Below are 15,819 nucleotides of genomic sequence, written 5' to 3'. Positions count from 1 at the left end.
GTTTCATTCTGCACTGCAAATACATACACTCTTTCTCCTCCCATCCCCCTCCCGTCATTTGTTTCCTTGTGCGTGCACTCTGCATCTCTCTTTCTCGTTCTAATATCAAGTAATATGCCCCGGCACCGTGACTCATCTTTGCCAATGAACCAGCGGTTTATAATTCTATTCGCACGTAACGTCGTACGACCAATCTGAAAAAAAAATTAGTGCGACACGAGGACTTCCCAGGAGGTCACCCATCCGAGTACTACCCTCGCCCAAGCACACTTAACTGCGGAGTTCTGATGGGATCCGGAGCTTTAGTGCTGGTATGATCGCACCTATTTACTTTCGCGCTGCAAATACATACACTCCTTCTCCTTTCTTCCCCCTCCCGTCATTTGTTTCCTTGTGCGTTCACACTTCACCTCTCATTCTCGTTCTAATATCGATTAAAATGTCCCTGCTTCTTGACTCACATTTGTGTATAAACCAGCGGACCCTAGTTCCAGACTCGCGTAACGTCGAACGACCCGTCTGAAAAAAAATTTGTGCAACACGAGGACTTCCCAGGAGGTCACCCATCCGAGTACTAATCTCGCCCAAGCACACTTCACTGCGGAGCTCTGATGGGTTCTGGTGCATTAGTGTTGGTATGATCGCACCCGTTTAATTTTGCGCTGCAAATACATAAACTCATTCCCCTTTCTTCCCCCTCCCGTCTTTTATTTCCTTGTGCGTGTGCACTGCACCTCCTGTTCTCGTTCTAATATCAAGTAAAATGCTACAGCACCGTGACTCACATTTGCGAATAAACCTGAGGACCATAATTCAAGTCGCGCGTAACATCGAAAGAATCATCTGCAAAAAATGGGTGCAACACGAGGACTTCACAAGAAAATGGGTGCAACACGAGGACTTCACAAGAAAATGGGTGAAATATAAGGACTTCCCAGGAGGTAACCCATGCTAGTACTACTCTCGCCAAAGCACCCTTACCTACGGAGTTCTGATAGCATCCTTTGCATTAGTGCTGGTATGATCGCACCTGTTTCATTTCGCGCTGCAAATACATAAACTCCTTCTCCTTTCTTTCCCCACCCGTAATTTGTTTCCTTGTGCGTGCGCACTGCACCTCCCGTTCTCGTTCTAATATCAAGTAAAATGGTACAGCGCTGTGACTCACATTTGCGAATAAACCTGAGGACCATAATTCAAGTCGCGCGTAACGTCGAAAGAATCATCTGTAAAAAAATGGGTGCAACACGAGGACTTCACAAGAAAATGGGTGAAATATAAGGACTTCCCAGGAGGTAACCCATGCTAGTACTAATCTCGCCCAAGGACCCTTACCTACGGAGTTCTGATAGAATCCTTTACATTAGTGCTGGTTTGATCGCACCTGTTTCATTTCGCGCTGCAAATACATAAACTCCTTCTCCTTTCTTCCCCCTCCCGTCATTTGTTTCCTTGTGCGTGCGCACTGCACCTCCCGTTCTCGTTCAAATATCAAGTAAAAAGCCATGGTGCCGTGACTCACATTTGCGAATAAATCTGCGGACCATAATTAAAGTCACGCGTAACGTCGAACGGCACATCTGAAAAAAAGAAAATGGGTGCAACACGAGAACTTCCCAGGAGGTAACCCATCATTGTACTACTTTCGCCAAAGCACACTTTTCTGGGGAGTTCTGATGGGATCCGGTGCATTTGTGCTGGTGTGACCGCACCTGTTTAATTTCGTGCAGAAAATACATACACTCCTTCTTCCCTCCCCCCCTCCCATTATTTGTTTCCTTGTGCGTTCACACTGCACATCTCCTTCTCGTTCTAATATCGATTAAAATGCCCCTGATTCTTGACTCACATTTGCGTATAAACCAGCGGACCATAGTTCTAGTTGCGCGTAACGTCGAACGACCCGTCTGCAAAAAAATTATTGCGATACGAGGACTTCCCAAGAGGTCACCCATCCGAGTACTACTCTCGCCCAAACACACTTAACTGCAGAGTTCTGATGGGATCCAGTGCATTAGTGCTGGTATGATGCCACTTGTTTAGTTTTGCGCTTCAAATACATACACTCCTTCTCTTTTCTTCCTCCTCCTTTCATTTGTTTCCTTGTGCGTGCGCACTGCACCTCCCGTACAAGTTCTAATATGAAGTAAAATGCCACGGTGCCGTGACTCACATTTGCGAATAAACCTGCGGACCATAAATTAAGTCGCGCGTAACGTCGAAAGAATCAACTGCAAAAAGATGGGTGCAACACGAGGACCTCCCAAGAAAATGGGTGAAATATAAGGACTTCGCAGGAGGTCACCAATCCGAGTACTTTTCTCGCCCAAGCACCCTTAACTGCGGAGTTCCGATAGAATCCGTTGCATTAGTGCTGGTATGATCCCTCATGTTTCATTCTGCACTGCAAATACATACACTCTTTCTCCTCCCATCCCCCCTCCCGTCATTTGTTTCCTTGTGCGTGCACTCTGCATCTCTCTTTCTCGTTCTAATATCAAGTAATATGCCCCGGCACCGTGACTCACCTTTGCAAATGAACCAGCGGTTTATAATTCCATTCGCGCGTAACGTCGAACAATCCATCCGAAAAAAAATTGGTGCAAAACGAGGGCTTCCCAAGTGGTCACCCATCCGAGTACTACTCTCGCTCAAGCACACTTAACTACGGAGTTCTTATGGGATCCGGAGCTTTAGTGCTGGTATGATCGGACCTATTTAATTTCACGCTGCAAATACATACACTCCTTCTCCTTTCTTCCACCTCCCGTCATTTGTTTCCTTGTGCGTTCACACTTCATCTCTCATTCTCGTTCTAATATCGATTAAAATGCCCCTGCTTCTTGACTCACATTTACGTATAAACCAGCGGACACTAGTTCCAGACGTGCGTAACGTCAAACGACCAGTCTGAAAAAAAATTGGTGCGACACAAGGACTTCCCAGGAGGTCATCCATCCGAGTACTAATCTCGCCCAAGCACACATAATTGCGTAGTTTTGATAGGATCCGGTGCATTAGTGCTGGTATGATCGCACCTGTTTAATTTCGCGCTACAAATACATAAACTCATTCCCCTTTCTTCCCCCTCCCGTCATTTGTTTCCTTGTGCGTGCGCACTGCACCTCCCGTTCTCGTTCTAATATCAAGTAAAATGCCATGGCGCTGTGACTCACATTTGCGAATAAACCTAAGGACCATAATTTAAGTCGCGCGTAACGTCGAAATAATCATTTGCAAAAAAATGGGTGCAACACGAGGACTTCACAAGAAAATGGGTGAAATATAAGGACTTCGCAGGAGGTAACCCATGCTAGTACTACTCTCGCCCAAGCACCCTTACCTACGGAGTTCTGATAGAATCTGTTGCATTAGTGCTGGTATGATCGCACCTGTTTCATTTCGTGCTGAGAATACATACACTCCTTCTTCTTCCCTCCCCCTCCCATCAATTGTTTCCTTGTGCGTTCACATTGCACCTCTCCTTCTCGTTCTAATATCGATTAAAATGCCCCTGCTTCTTGACTCACATTTGCGTATAAACCAGCGGACTCTAGTTCCAGTCGAACGACCCATATGAAAAAAAATTGTTGCGATACGAGGACTTCCCAAGAGGTCACCCATCCGAGTACTACTCTCGCCGATGCACACTTAACTGCAGAGTTCTGATGGGATCCAGTGTATTAGTGCTGGTATGATCCCACTTGTTTAATTTTGCGCTTCAAATACATACCCTCCTTCTCTTTTGTTCATCATCCCGTCATTTGTTTCCTTGTGCGTGCGCACTGCACCTCCCGTACTCGATCTAATATCAAGTAAAATGCCACGGCGCCGTGACTCACATTTGCTAATAAAGCTGCGAACCATAAATCAAGTCGCGCGTAACGTTGAAAGAATCATCTGCAAAAAGATGGGTGCAACACGAGGACCTCCCAAGAAAATGGATGAAATATAAGGACTTCGCAGGAGGTCACCCATCCGAGTACTTTTCTCGCCCGAGCACCCTTAACTGCGGAGTTTTGATAGAATCTGTTGCATTAGTGCTGGTATGATCCCTCATGTTTCATTGTGCACTGCAAATACATACACTCTTTCTCCTCCCGTCCCCCCTCCCGTCATTTGTTTCCTTGTGCGTACACTCTGCATCTCTCTTTCTCGTTCTAATATCAAGTAATATGCCCCGGCACCGTGACTCACCTTTGCAAATGAACCAGCGGTTTATAATTCCATTCGCGTGTAACGTCGAACAATCCATCCGAAACAAAATTGGTGCAACACGAGGGCTTCCCAAGTGGTCACCCATCCGAGTACTACTCTCGCCCAAGCACACTTAACTACGGAGTTCTGATGGGATCCGGAGCTTTAGTGCTGGTATGATCAGACCTGTTTAATTTCACGCTGCAAATACATACACTCCTTCTCCTTTCTTCCACCTCCCGTCATTTGTTTCCTTGTGGGTTCACACTTCACCTCTCATTCTCGTTCTAATATCGATTAAAATACCCCTGCTTCTTGACTCACATTTGCGTATAAACCAGCGGACCCTAGTTCCAGACGTGTGTAACGTCGAACGACCCGTCTGAAAAAAAATTGGTGCGACACGAGGACTTCCCAGGAGGTCATCCATCCGAGTACTAATCTCGCCCAAGCACACATAACTACGGACTTCTGATGGGATCCGGTGCATTAGTGCTGGTATGATCGCACCTGTTTAATTTCGCGCTGTAAATACATAAACTCATTCCCCTTTCTTCCCCCTCCCGTCATTTGTTTCCTTGTGCGTGCGCACTGCACCTCCCGTTCTCGTTCTAACATCAAGTAAAATGCCACGGCGCCGTGACTCACATTTGCGAATAAACCTGAGGACCATAATTCAAGTCGCGCGTAACGTCGAAATAATCATTTGCAAAAAAATGGGTGCAACACGAGGACTTCACAAGAAAATGGGTGAAATATAAGGACTTCGCAGGAGGTAACCCATGCTAGTACTACTCTCGCCCAAGCACCCTTACCTACGGAGTTCTGATAGAATCTGTTGCATTAGTGCTGGTATGATCGCACCTGTTTCATTTCGTGCTGAGAATACATACACTCCTTCTTCTTCCCTCCCCCTCCCATCAATTGTTTCCTTGTGCGTTCACACTGCACCTCTCCTTCTCGTTCTAATATCAATTAAAATGCCCCTGCTTCTTGACTCACATTTGCGTATAAACCAGCGGACTCTAGTTCCAGTCGAACGACCCATCTGAAAGAAAATTGTTGCGATACGAGGACTTCCCAAGAGGTCACCCATCCGAGTACTACTCTCGCCGATGCACACTTAAATGCAGAGTTCTGATGGGATCCAGTGTATTAGTGCTGGTATGATGCCACTTGTTTAATTTTGCGCTTCAAATACATACACTCCTTCTCTTTTGTTCATCATCCCGTCATTTGTTTCCTTGTGCGTGCGCACTGCACCTCCCGTACTCGTTCTAATATCAAGTAAAATGCCACGGCGCCGTGACTCATATTTGCGAATAAAGCTGCGAACCATAAATCAAGTCGCGCGTAATGTCGAAAGAATCATCTGCAAAAAGATGGGTGCAACACGAGGACCTCCCAAGAAAATGGATGAAACATAAGGACTTCGCAGGAGATCACCCATCCGAGTACTTTTCTCGCCCGAGCACCCTTAACTGCGGAGTTCTGATAGAATCCGGAGCTTTAGTGCTGGTATGATCCCTCATGTTTCATTCTGCACTGCAAATACATACACTCTTTCTCCTCCCGTCCCCCCTCCCGTCATTTGTTTCCGTGTGCGTGCACTTTGCATCTATCTTTCTTGTTCTAATATCAAGTAATATGCCCCAGCACCCTGACTCACCTTTGCAAATGAACCAGCTGTTTATAATTCCATTCGCGCGTAACGTCGAACAACCCATCCGAAAAAAATAGACGCAACACGAGGGCTTCCCAAGTTGTCACCCATCCGAGTACTACTCTCGCCCAAGCACACTTAAGTGCAAAGTTCTGATGGGATTCGGGGCTTTAGTGCTGGTATGACCGCACACGTTTAATTTCGCGCTGCAAATACATAAACTCCTTCTCCTTTCTTCCCCCTCCCGTCATTTGTTTCCTTGTACGTGCGCACTGCACCTCTCGTTCTCGTTCAAATATCAAGTAAAATACCACAGCGTCGTGACTCACATTTGCGAATAAATCTGCGGACCATAATTAAAGTCGCGCGTAACGTCGAACGGCACATCTGAAAAAAAGAAAACGGGTGCAACACGAGAACCTCCCAGGAGGTAACCCATCATTGTACTACTTTCGCCAAAGCACACTTAACTGCGGAGTTCTGATGGGATCCGGTGCATTTGTACTGGTGTGACCGCACCTGTTTAATTTCGTGCTGAAAATACATACACTCCTTCTTCCCTCCCCCCCTCCCATCATTTGTTTCGTTGTGCGTTCACACTGCACCTCTCCTTCTCGTTCTAATATCGATTAAAATGCCCCTGATTCTTGACTCACATTTGCGTATAAACCAGCTGACCATAGTTCCAGACGCGGGTAATGTCGAACGACCCATCTAAAAAAAAATTGTTGCGATACGAGGACTTCCCAAGAGGTCACCCATCCGAGTACTATTCTCTCCCAAGCACACTAAACTGCAGAGTTCGGATGGGATCCAGTGCATTAGTGCTGGTATGATGTCACTTGTTTAATTTTGCGCTTCAAATGCCTACACTCCTTTTCTTTTCTTCCTCATCCCGTCATTTGTTTCCTTGTGCGTGCGCACTGCACCTCCCGTACTCCTTCTAATATCAAGTAAAATGCCATGGCGCCGTGACTCACAGTTGCGAATAAACCTGCGGACCATAAATCAAGTCACGCATAACGTCGAAAGAATCATCTGCAAAAGACGAGGCAACACGAGGACCTCCCAAGAAAATGGGTGAAATATAAGGACTTCGCAGGAGGTCACCAATCCGAGTACTTTTTTCGCCCAAGCACCCTTAACTGCGGAGTTCTGATAGAATCCGTTGCATTAGTGCTGGTATGATCCCTCATGTTTCATTCTGCACTGCAAATACATACACTCTTTCTCCTTCTATCCCCCCTCCCGTCATTTGTTTCCTTGTGCGTGCACTCTACATCTCTCTTTCTCGTTCTAATATCAAGTAATATACCCCGGCACCGTGACTCACCTTTGCAAATGAACCAGCGGTTTATAATTCCATTTGCGCGTAACGTCGAACAACCCATCCGAAAAAAAAATAAGTGCAACACGAGGGCTTCCCAGGTGGTGACCCATCCGTGTACTACTCTCGCCCAAACACACTTAACTGCAGCGTTCTGATGGGATCCGGAGCTTTAGTGCTGGTATGATCGCACCTGTTTAATTTCGTGCTGCAAATACATACACTCCTTCTCATTTCTTCCCCCTCCCGTCATTTGTTTCCTTGTGCGTTCACACTTCACCTCTCATTCTCGTTCTAATATCAATTAAAATGCCCCTGCTTCTTGACTCACATTTGCGTATAAACCAGCGGACCCTAGTTCCAGACGCGCGTAACGTCGAAGGACCCGTTTGAAAAAAAATTAGTGCGACACGAGGACTTCCTAGGAGGTCACCCATCCGAGTACTAATCTCGCCCAAGCACACTTCACTGCGCAGTTCTGATGGGATCCGGTGCATTAGTGCTGGTATGATCGCACCTGTTTAATTTTGCGCTACAAATACATAAACTCATTCCCCTTTCTTCCCCCTCCCGTCATTTGTATCCTTGTGCGTGCGCACTGCACCTCCCGTTCTCGTTCTAATATCAAGTAAAATACTACAGCGCCGTGACTCCCATCATTTGTTTCGTTGTGCGTTCACACTGCACCTCTCCTTCTCGTTCTAATATCAATTAAAATACCCGTAATTCTTGATTCACATTTGCGTATAAACCAGCGGACCATAGTTCCAGTCGCGCGTAACGTCGAACGACCCGTCTGAAAAAAAATTAGTGCAACACAAGGACTTCCCAGGAGGTCACCCATCCGAGTACTACTCTCGCCCAAGCACACTTAACTGCAGAGTTCTGATGGGATCTTGTGCATTAGTGCTGGTATGATCGAACCCGTTTAATTTTGCGCTGCAAATACAAAAACTCCTTCTCCTCTCTTCCCCTTCCCGTCATTTGTTTCCTTGTGCGTGCGCACTGCACCTCCCGTTCTCGTTCTAATATCAAGTAAAATACTACGGTGTCGTGACTCACATTTGCGAATAAACCTGAGGACCATAATTCAAGTCGCGCGTAACGTCAAAAGAATCATCTGCAAAAAAATGGGTGCAACACGAGGACTTCACAAGAGAATGGGTGAAATTTAAGGACTTCGCAGGAGGTAACCCATGCTAGTACTACTCTCGCCCAAGCACCCTTACCTACGGAGTTCTGATAGAATCCGTTGCATTAGTGCTGGTATGATCGCACCTGTTTCATTCTGCACTGCAAATACATACACTCTTTCTCCTCCCATCCCCCCTCCCGTCATTTGTTTCCTTGTGCGTGCACTCTGCATCTCTCTTTCTCGTTCTAATATCAAGTAATATGCCCCGACACCGTGACTCACATTTGCAAATAAACCAGTGGTTTATAATTCCATTTGCGTGTAACGTCGAACAACCCATCCGAATACTAATCTCGCCCAAGCACACTTCACTGCGGAGTTCTGATGGGATCCGGTGCATTAGTGCTGGTATAATCGCACCTGTTTAATTTTGCGCTGCAAATACATAAACTCATTCCCCTTTCTTCCCCCTCCCGTCATTTGTTTCCTTGTGCGTGCGCACTGCACCTCCCGTTCTCATTCTAATATCAAGTAAAATGCTACAGCGCCGTGACTCACATTTGCGTATAAACCAGCGGACCATAGTTCCAGTCGCGCGTAACGTCGAACGACTCATCTGAAAAAAAATTGTTGCGATACGAGGACTTCCCAAGAGGTCACCCATCCGAGTACTACTCTCGCCCAAGCACACTTAACTGCAGAGTTCTGATGGGATCCAGTGCATTAGTGTTGGTATGATGCCACTTGATTAATTTTGCGCTTCAAATACATACACTCCTTCTCTTTTCTTCCTCCTCCCGTCATTTGTTTCCTTGTGCCTCCCGTACTCGTTCTAATATCAAGTAAAATGTCACGGCGCCGTGACTCACATTTGCGAATAAACCTGCGGACCATAAATCAAGTCGCGCGTAACGTCGAAAGAATCATCTGCAAAAAGATGGGTGCAACACGAGGACCTCCCAAGAAAATGGGTGAAATATAAGGACTTCGCAGGACGTCACCCATCCGAGTACTTTTCTCGCCCAAGCACCCTTAACTGCGGAGTTCTGATAGAATCCTTTGCATTAGTGCTGGTATGATCCCTCATGTTTCATTCTGCACTGCAAATACATACACTCTTTCTCCTCCCATCCCCCCTCCCGTCATTTGTTTCCTTGTGCGTGCACTCTGCATCTCTCTTTCTCGTTCCAACATCAAGTAATATGCCCCGGCACCGTGACTCATCTTTGCAAATGAACCAGCGGTTTATAATTCCATTCGCGCGTAACGTCGAACAACCCATCCGAAAAAAATAGGTGCAAAACGAGGGCTTCACAAGTGGTCACCCATCCGAGTACTACTCTCGCCCAAGCACACTTAACTGCGGAGTTCTGATAGGATCTGGGGCTTTAGTGCTGGTATGATTGCACCTGTTTAATTTTGCGCTGCAAATACATACACTCCTTCTCCTTTCTTCCCCCTCCGGTAATTTGTTTCCTTGTGCGTTCACACTTCACCTCTCATTCTCGTTCTAATATCGATTAAAATGCCCTTGCTTCTTGACTCACATTTGCGTATAAACTAGCGAACCCTAATTCCAGTCGCGCGTAACGTCGAACGACCCGTCTAAAAAAAAATTGGTGCGACATGAGGACTTCCAAAAAGGTCACCCATCCGAGTACTACTCTCGCCCAAGCACATTTAACTGCGGAGTTCTGATTGGATCCGGTGCATTAGTGCTGGAAGGATTGCACCTGTTTAATTTCGTGCTGCAAATACATAAACTCATTCCCTTTTTGTCCCCCTCCCGTCATTTGTTTCCTTGTGCGTGCGCACTGTAGCTCCCGTTCTCGTTCTAATATCAAGTAAAATGCTACAGCGCCGTGACTCACATTTGTGAATAAACCTGAGGACCATAATTCAAGTCGCGCGTAACGTCGAAAGAATCATCTGCAAAAAAATGGGTGCAACACGAGGACTTCCTAAGAAAATGGGTGAAATATACGGACTTCGCAGGAGGTCACCCATCCTAGTGCTACTCTCGCCCAAGCACCCTTAACATGCGGAGTTCTGATAGAATCCGTTGCATTGGTGCTGGTATGATTGCTCATGTTTCATTCTGCGCTACAAATACATACACTTTTTCTCCTTCCATCCCCCCTCCCGTCATTTGTTTCCTTGGGCGTACACTCTACATCTCTCCTTCTCGTTCTAATATCGATTAAAATGCCCCTGTTTCTTGACTCACATTTGCGTATAAACCAGTGGACCCTAGTTCCAGTCGCGCGTAACGTCGAACGACCCGTCTGAAAAAAAAAATTAGTGCGACACGAGGACTTCCCAGGAGGTCACCCATCCGAGTATGACTCTCGCCCAAGCACACTTAACTGCGGAGTTTTAATGGGATCCGGTGCATTAGTGCTGGTATGGTCGCAACTCTATAATTTTGCGCTGTAAATACATAAACTCCTTCTCCTTTCTTCCCCCTCCCGTCATTTGTTTCCTTGTGCGTGCGCACTGCACCTCTCGTTCTCGTTCAAATATCAAGTAAAATGCCACAGCGCCGTGACTCACATTTGCGAATAAATCTGCGGACCATAATTAAAGTCGCGCGTAACGTCGAACTGAACATCTGAAAAAAAGAAAATGGGTGCAACAGGAGAACTTCCCAGGAGGTAACCCATCATTGTACTACTTTCGTCAAAGCACACTTAACTGCTGAGTTCTGATGGGATCCGGTGCATTTGTGCTGGTGTGACCGCACCTGTTTAATTTTGTGCTGAAAATACATACACTCCTTCTTCCCTCCCCCCCTCACGTCATTTATTTCCTTGTGCGTTCACACTGCACCTCTCCTTCTCGTTCTAATATCGATTAAAATGCCCATGATTCTTGACTTACATTTGCGTTTAAACAAGCGGACCATAGTTCCAGTCGCGCGTAACGTCGAACGACCCATCTAAAAAAAAATTGTTGCGATACGAGGACTTCCCAAGAGGTCTCCCATACGAGTACTATTCTCTCCCAAGCACACTTAACTGCAGAGTTCTGATGGGATCCAGTGCATTAGTGCTGGTATGATGCCACTTGTTTAATTTTGCGCTTCAAATACATACACTCCTTCTCTTTTCTTCCTCATCCCGTCATTTGTTTCCTTGTGCGTGCGCACTGCACCTCCCGTACTCGTTCTAATATCAAGTAAAATGCCACGGCGCTGTGACTCACATTTGTGAATAAACCTACGGACCATAAATCAAGTCGCGCGTAACGTCGAAAGAATCATCTGCAAAAAGACGGGTGCAACACGAGGACCTCCCAAAAAAATGGGTGAAATATAAGGACTTCGCAGGAGGTCACCCGTTCGAGTACTTTTCTCGCCCAAGCACCCTTAACTGCGGAGTTCTGATAGAATCCGTTGCATTAGTGCTGGTATGATCCCTCATGTTTCATTCTGCAATGCAAATACATACACTTTTTCTCCTTCAATCCCCCCTTCCGTCATTTGTTTCCTTGTGTGTGCACTCTGCATCTCTCTTTCTCGTTCTAATATCAAGTTATATGACCCGGCACCGTGACTCACCTTTGCAAATGAACCAGCGGTTTATAATTCCATTTCCTTGTAACGTCGAACAACCCATCCGAAAAAAAATAGGTGCAACACGAGGGCTTCCCAAGTGGTCACCCATCCGAGTACTACCCTCGCCCAAGCACACTTAACTGCGGAGATCTGATGGGATCCGTAGCTTTAGTACTGGTATGATCGCACCTGTTTAATTTCGCGCTGCAAATACATACACTCCTTCTCCTTTCTTCCCCCTCCCGTCATTTGTTTCCTTGTGCGTTCACACTTCACCTCTCATTCTCGTTCTAATATCAATTAAAATGCCCCTGCTTCTTGACTCACATTTGCGTATAAACCAGCGGACCCTAGTTCCAGACGCGCGTAACGTCGAACGACCCGTTTGAAAAAAAATTAATGCGACACGAGGACTTCCCAGGAGGTCACCCATCCGAGTGCTAATCTCGCCCAATCACACTTCACTGCGGAGTTCTGATGGGATCCGGTGCATTAGTGCTGGTATGATCGTACCTCTTTAATTTTGCGCTGCAAATACATAAACTCATTCCCCTTTCTTCCCCCTCCCGTCATTTGTTTCCTTGTGCATGCGCTCTGCACCTCTCCTTCTCGTTCTAATATCAAGTAAAATGCTACAGCGCCGTGACTCACATTTGCGAATAAACCTGAGAACCATAATTCAAGTCGCACGTAACGTCGAAAGAATCATCTGCAAAAAATGGGTGCAGCACGAGGACTTAACAAGTGGCCACCTATCCGAGTACCACTCTCGCCCAAGCACACTAAACTGCGGAGTCATGATGGGATCTGTTGCATTAGTGCAGGTATGATCGCACCTGATTAATTTCGCATTGCAAATACATACATTCCTTCTCCTTCCCTCCCCCTCCCATCAATTGTTTCCTTGTGCGTTCACACTGCACCTCTTCTTCTCGTTCTAATATCGATTAAAATGCCCCTGCTTCTTGACTCACATTTGCGTATAAACCAGCGGACCCTAGTTCCAGTCGCGCGTAACGTCGAACGACCCGTCTGAAAAAAAATTGGTGCGACACGAGGACTTCCCAAGAGGTCTCCCATCCGAGTACTACTCTCGCCCAAGCACACTTAACTGCGGAGTTCTGATGGGATCCGGTGCATTAGTGCTGGTATGATCGCACCCGTTTAATTCAACGCTGCAAATACATAAACTCATTTCCTTTCTTCCCCTTCCCGTCATTTGTTTCCTTGTGCGTTCACACTTCACCTCTCATTCTCGTTCTAATATCGACTAAAATGCCTCTGCTTCTTGACTCACATTTGCGTATAAACCAGCGGACCCTAGTTCCAGACGCGTGTAACGTCGAATGACCCATCTGAAAAAAAATTGGTGCGACACGAGGACTTCCCAGGAGGTCACCCATCCGAGTACTAATCTTGCCCAATCACACTTCACTGCGGAGTTCTGATGGGATCCGGTGCATTAGTGCTGGTATGATCGCACCTGTTTAATTTCGCGCTGCAAATACATAAACTCTTTCCCCTTTCTTCCCCCTCCAGTCATTTGTTTCCTTGTGCGTTCACACTTCACCTCTCATTCTCATTCTAATATCGATTAAAATGCCCCTGCTTCTTGACTCACATTTGCCTATAAACCAGCGGACCCTAGTTCCAGTCGCGCGTAACGTCGAACAACCCGTCTGAAAAGAAATTGGTACGACACGAGGACTTCCCAGAAGGTCACCCATCCGAGTACTACTCTCGCCAAAGCACACTTAACTACGGAGTTCTGATGGGATCCGGTGCATTAGTGCTGGTATGATCGCACCCGTTTAATTCAGCGCTGTAAATACATAAACTCCTTTTCCTTTCATCCCCCTCCCGTCATTTGTTTCCTTGTGCGTGCGCACTGCACCTCCCGTGCTAATTCTAATATCAAGTAAAATGCTACGGTGTCGTGACTCACATTTGCGAACAAACTTGAGGACCATAATTCAAGTCACGCGTATCGTCGAAAGAATCATCTGCAAAAAAATGGGTGCAACACGAGAACTTCCTAAGAAAATGGATGAAATATAAGGACTTCGCAGGAGGTCACCCATCCTAGTGCTACTCTCGCCCAAGCACCCTTAACTTGCGGAGTTCTGATAGAATCCGTTGCATTGGTGCTGGTATGATTGCTCATGTTTCATTCTGCGCTTCAAATACATACACTTTTTCTCCCTCCATCCCCCCTCCCGTTATTTGTTTCCTTGTGCGTGCGCACTGCACCTCCCGTTCTCGTTCTAATATCAAGTAAAATGCTACAGCGCCGTGACTCACATTTGCGAATAAACCTGAGGATCATAATTCAAGTCGAGCGTAACGTCGAAAGAATCATCTGCAAAAAAATGGGTGCAACACGGGGACTTCACAAGAAAATGGGTGAAATATAAGGACTTCGCAGGAGGTAACCCATGCTAGTACTACTCTCGCCCAAGCACCCTTACCTACGGAGTTCTGATAGAATCCGTTGCATTAGTGCTGGTATGATCGCACCTGTTTCATTTCGTGCTGAAAATACATACACTCCTTCTCCTTCCCTCCCCCTCCCATCAATTGTTTCCTTGTGCGTTCACACTGCACCTCTCCTTCTCGTTCTAATATCGATTAAAATGTCCCTGCATCTTGACTCACATTTGCGTATAAACAAGCGGACCCCAGTTCCAGTCGCGCGTAACGTCGAACGACCTGTCTGAAAAAAAATTGGTGCGACACGAGGACTTCCCAGGAGGTCACCTATCCAAGTATTACTCACGCCCAAGCACACTTAACTGCGGAGTTCTGATAGGATCCGGTGCATTAGTGCTGGTATGATCGCACCCGTTTAATTCAGCGCTGTAAATACATAAACTCCTTTTCCTTTCATCCCCCTCCCGTCATTTATTTCCTTGTGCGTGCGCACTGCACCTCCCGTGCTAATTCTAATATCAAGTAAAATGCTACGGTGTCGTGACTCACATTTGCGAACAAACTTGAGGACAATAATTCAAGTCACGCGTATCGTCGAAAGAATCATCTGCAAAAAAATGGGTGCAACACGAGAACTTCCTAAGAAAATAGATGAAATATAAGGACTTCGCAGGAGGTCACCCATCCTAGTGCAACTCTCGCCCAAGCACCCTTAACTTGCGGAGTTCTGATAGAATCCGTTGCATTGGTGCTGGTATGATTGCTCATGTTTCATTCTGCGCTTCAAATACATACACTTTTTCTCCCTCCATCCCCCCTCCCGTTATTTGTTTCCTTGTGCGTGCGCACTGCACCTCCCGTTCTCGTTCTAATATCAAGTAAAATGCTACAGCGTCGTGACTCACATTTGCGAATAAACCTGAGGACCATAATTCAAGTCGAGCGTAACGTCGAAAGAATCATCTGCAAAAAAATGGGTGCAACACGAGGACTTCACAAGAAAATGGGTGAAATATAAGGACTTCGCAGGAGGTAACCCATGCTAGTACTACTCTCGCCCAAGCACCCTTACCTACGGAGTTCTGATAGAATCCGTTGCATTAGTGCTGGTATGATCGCACCTGTTTCATTTCGTGCTGAAAATACATACACTCCTTCTCCTTCCCTCCCCCTCCCATCAATTGTTTCCTTGTGCGTTCACACTGCACCTCTCCTTCTCGTTCTAATATCGATTAAAATGCCCCTGCTTCTTGACTCACATTTGCGTATAAAAAAGCGGACCCCGGTTCCAATCGCGCGTAACGTCGAACGACCCGTCTGAAAAAAAATTGGTGCGACACGAGGACTTCCCATGAGGTCACCCATCCTAGTACTACTCTCGCCCAACCACCCTTAACTTGCGGAGTTCTGATAGAATCAATTGCATTTACGCTGGTATGATCGCTCATGTTTCATTCTGCGCTACAAATACATACACTTTTTCTCCCTCCATCCCCCCTCCCGACATTTGT

The 15,819-nt window shown here is 46.4% G+C and overlaps 3 non-coding genes and 23 pseudogenes across 3 annotated transcripts; all 26 read right to left on the bottom strand.

The window, feature by feature from the left end:
• Positions 1-206: 206 nt before the first annotated feature.
• Positions 207-325, bottom strand: LOC148258788 (5S ribosomal RNA). The gene has a single exon (XR_015820500.1). It is a non-coding gene; the product is annotated as a 5S ribosomal RNA (ribosomal RNA).
• A 205-nt stretch (positions 326-530) lies between these two features.
• LOC148258787 (5S ribosomal RNA) lies at positions 531-649 on the bottom strand (annotated as a pseudogene).
• A 946-nt stretch (positions 650-1,595) lies between these two features.
• Positions 1,596-1,714, bottom strand: LOC148258786 (5S ribosomal RNA; annotated as a pseudogene).
• Positions 1,715-1,918: 204 nt separating this feature from the next.
• On the bottom strand, positions 1,919-2,036 carry LOC148258785 (5S ribosomal RNA; annotated as a pseudogene).
• Positions 2,037-2,597: 561 nt separating this feature from the next.
• On the bottom strand, positions 2,598-2,716 carry LOC148258784 (5S ribosomal RNA; annotated as a pseudogene).
• A 205-nt stretch (positions 2,717-2,921) lies between these two features.
• Positions 2,922-3,040, bottom strand: LOC148258783 (5S ribosomal RNA; annotated as a pseudogene).
• A 547-nt stretch (positions 3,041-3,587) lies between these two features.
• On the bottom strand, positions 3,588-3,706 carry LOC148258782 (5S ribosomal RNA; annotated as a pseudogene).
• Positions 3,707-4,266: 560 nt separating this feature from the next.
• LOC148258781 (5S ribosomal RNA) lies at positions 4,267-4,385 on the bottom strand (annotated as a pseudogene).
• Positions 4,386-4,590: 205 nt separating this feature from the next.
• Positions 4,591-4,709, bottom strand: LOC148258780 (5S ribosomal RNA; annotated as a pseudogene).
• Positions 4,710-5,934: 1,225 nt separating this feature from the next.
• LOC148258779 (5S ribosomal RNA) lies at positions 5,935-6,053 on the bottom strand (annotated as a pseudogene).
• A 209-nt stretch (positions 6,054-6,262) lies between these two features.
• Positions 6,263-6,381, bottom strand: LOC148258778 (5S ribosomal RNA; annotated as a pseudogene).
• Positions 6,382-7,263: 882 nt separating this feature from the next.
• LOC148258777 (5S ribosomal RNA) lies at positions 7,264-7,382 on the bottom strand (annotated as a pseudogene).
• Positions 7,383-7,587: 205 nt separating this feature from the next.
• Positions 7,588-7,706, bottom strand: LOC148258776 (5S ribosomal RNA; annotated as a pseudogene).
• A 288-nt stretch (positions 7,707-7,994) lies between these two features.
• LOC148258775 (5S ribosomal RNA) lies at positions 7,995-8,113 on the bottom strand (annotated as a pseudogene).
• Positions 8,114-8,949: 836 nt separating this feature from the next.
• On the bottom strand, positions 8,950-9,067 carry LOC148258774 (5S ribosomal RNA; annotated as a pseudogene).
• A 547-nt stretch (positions 9,068-9,614) lies between these two features.
• On the bottom strand, positions 9,615-9,733 carry LOC148258773 (5S ribosomal RNA; annotated as a pseudogene).
• Positions 9,734-9,938: 205 nt separating this feature from the next.
• LOC148258772 (5S ribosomal RNA) lies at positions 9,939-10,057 on the bottom strand (annotated as a pseudogene).
• Positions 10,058-10,620: 563 nt separating this feature from the next.
• On the bottom strand, positions 10,621-10,739 carry LOC148258771 (5S ribosomal RNA; annotated as a pseudogene).
• Positions 10,740-10,948: 209 nt separating this feature from the next.
• On the bottom strand, positions 10,949-11,067 carry LOC148258770 (5S ribosomal RNA; annotated as a pseudogene).
• A 204-nt stretch (positions 11,068-11,271) lies between these two features.
• Positions 11,272-11,389, bottom strand: LOC148258769 (5S ribosomal RNA; annotated as a pseudogene).
• A 561-nt stretch (positions 11,390-11,950) lies between these two features.
• LOC148258768 (5S ribosomal RNA) lies at positions 11,951-12,069 on the bottom strand. The gene has a single exon (XR_015820002.1). It is a non-coding gene; the product is annotated as a 5S ribosomal RNA (ribosomal RNA).
• A 205-nt stretch (positions 12,070-12,274) lies between these two features.
• Positions 12,275-12,393, bottom strand: LOC148258767 (5S ribosomal RNA; annotated as a pseudogene).
• Positions 12,394-12,921: 528 nt separating this feature from the next.
• LOC148258766 (5S ribosomal RNA) lies at positions 12,922-13,040 on the bottom strand. Its single transcript, XR_015820883.1, has one exon. It is a non-coding gene; the product is annotated as a 5S ribosomal RNA (ribosomal RNA).
• A 204-nt stretch (positions 13,041-13,244) lies between these two features.
• Positions 13,245-13,363, bottom strand: LOC148258765 (5S ribosomal RNA; annotated as a pseudogene).
• A 205-nt stretch (positions 13,364-13,568) lies between these two features.
• Positions 13,569-13,687, bottom strand: LOC148258764 (5S ribosomal RNA; annotated as a pseudogene).
• A 915-nt stretch (positions 13,688-14,602) lies between these two features.
• Positions 14,603-14,721, bottom strand: LOC148258763 (5S ribosomal RNA; annotated as a pseudogene).
• Positions 14,722-15,819: the final 1,098 nt, after the last annotated feature.

This window comes from Carica papaya, chromosome 5, assembly GCF_054855325.1.
Source record: "Carica papaya isolate Zhongbai chromosome 5, ASM5485532v1, whole genome shotgun sequence".
Taxonomy (NCBI): Eukaryota; Viridiplantae; Streptophyta; class Magnoliopsida; order Brassicales; family Caricaceae; genus Carica; species Carica papaya.
This window is presented reverse-complemented; position numbering and strand designations above follow the sequence as displayed.